The sequence below is a fragment of the Pygoscelis adeliae genome, unplaced genomic scaffold (genome assembly GCF_000699105.1).
Source record: "Pygoscelis adeliae isolate BGI_AS28 unplaced genomic scaffold, ASM69910v1 Scaffold358, whole genome shotgun sequence".
NCBI lineage: Eukaryota > Metazoa > Chordata > Aves > Sphenisciformes > Spheniscidae > Pygoscelis > Pygoscelis adeliae.
The window spans coordinates 3303380-3305398 of record NW_008825429.1 but is presented as its reverse complement, the minus strand read 5'-3'; the positions used below and the strand labels follow the sequence as shown (position 1 = coordinate 3305398).

At 45.7% G+C, this 2019-nt stretch overlaps 1 protein-coding gene across 1 annotated transcript in view; it reads left to right on the top strand.

Annotated features, from left to right (window-relative positions):
- Positions 1-1021: 1021 nt before the first annotated feature.
- SIRT4 (sirtuin 4) overlaps positions 1022-2019 on the top strand; it is a 6704-nt gene continuing 5706 nt past the window's right edge. The window contains 1 exon segment of the mRNA XM_009330814.1: positions 1022-1248. The gene's annotated coding sequence lies outside the window, so the exon portion shown is untranslated.

The window sequence follows — 2019 nt, the reverse complement described above, 5'->3', positions numbered from 1 at the left end:
TTCCTGCTGCGAGGCGGTCCTGCCACCCCAGCGCTCCCTGCTCCCCCCCTGCCAGCTGTCAGGTTTCACGGAGTCCGCTCCCCGAGCCAGCAGCAGCCCACTCCAGCAAATCGGGAACGGGTCAGGCAAACGGCAGACTGAGCCCAGGAAGGAGTCGGTGAACTCCACAACCGGTACAAGCCCTTTGGTGGCAAAGAATTTAATACTGAAGTGGCTTAGGGTGTCAGACGATGCCCTGGGAGAGGTTCAGCCAGATCAAACAACCGCCCTCTCATTTTTCATCCGTGCCTCCTCTGAAAGCTGGCCAGAGATCTCTTGGCCCATGCTGACCTCTTGGGTTTTATCTGGCCACACTAACCGCAGCGCAATGGACCAGCTTTTCATTATTTGTCCACCCTTGTTGCCATGGGCCCTTTCCACATCTTTCTGCCAAACCTTTTTCCTGTCGTCACAGATGTGCTTAACTGTGAACATCCGGACTGCCAGACAGGTCCATCTCTCCCGGGGCCAAATGTAGGTACCAAAGGAAGAGTGCCAGAACAGGGCGAGCGTATCAGCCCGGCGTACTCTCAGAGCCTCCAACAATTTACGTCTCAGGGAATTCCCAAGCTAGAAGAGATGTCTTGAACAGCCCTCAGCAGTTTTTTCTTCCATTATTTGTTTAGTCACGTTTTAAGCCTAAAACCTGTTAGTATCAGTGAAAAGAAAATGCATGCTTTTGTAAGGACAAGCATCTACAACGCATTTTATCAAAGCTATCACTTGCATTTGTATCAAATCAAATCTGATTTTATTCTTGCATGTTTCCTTGAGGGCAGCTATGAAGCTCTTCGTGTTTTCAATTTGACTTTATCAGGTTTCAGGAACTCGGGTTTTTTCCTTCTTTGAAGCACGGGAATTGTAGTCTTTGTGCTTGGGGCTTAGTTCCTTTGAACTACATTTCCCAGAAAACGCCTCTCCCGGCAGGCCAGCCCTTTCCTTCCGCGGTCAGGCACGGCAGCATTATGAAAGGTAAGTTTTCAGGCATTATTCACCGTATCACTCTTATTTCATTAGATGCGTCCGGTTCGGCTGTTACCCTCACCCTCCCCACGTCATTATTACAGCAAAAGAGACTCGGATGACGTGGGGTCCCTCCCTACCATTTGGAGAAACCTGTTTATCTCCTACCTTAAACTTGTCTGACCTCTTTCCGTGGAGCATTTTGGATACGCGTTAAAAGCAAACTCTAGCCTCGGATCTCGGTAGGTACGTTTAAAGAGTTTCGCTTATGTATAGTAGTTGTTATCTTTTAATCTGAGCGCTTTCATTTTAAAAGCAGCTTTGCATTTCACGGGAAATGCTCTGTCCTTTGTAAGTTTCTCTCCTACACTGTCCTACTCCTACGCTTCACAGCAGCTCTCAAATGTATCTGTTATTTTTAATGCTGGGCCCACCCATCGCCTTCTCTCTCTTGTGGGCCAACCCATATTATATCTCCATTTCATTCCCTCTCCAAACATTTCCTTCTGAGAGAGCTTTCGATGATAAGGGACAGGAATGGAGATTTTTCATCAGTTAAAGCAATTTAAATACTGTCAGGCTGGCTTAACAGCCTTTGGGGAGCATCACGACCGAAGTTATTCTCAAAGCAAATTACAGTTTATTGGGGGACTTTGTCCCTTCTAATTAATTCATATGGAAAATTAAACCTCTTCAGAGGGAATGCCCAACACAACTCCTAAACAACATAACAAGGCAAAAATCATTGCGAACAGAATCCACTGCTTAGATTCAAAAAGTAATTCAGACTATGGAGGAAGTCCAGTCTTCCCTGTAATTCAACTGACAACGCAAAGCCTTGAGAACTGGAGATTAATGAGACAAATCTACTCTTTGCCATTAGCATCAATTTACTATCATGATACTTACAGCTGAACACCCAAACTTTAAATGTATTTAAATATTGCTCCATTTACTGTAAGAACTGGTACTTGAGGGGGACCAGGGACTTGAGGCAAAGCAATTTAGATGCAGCAG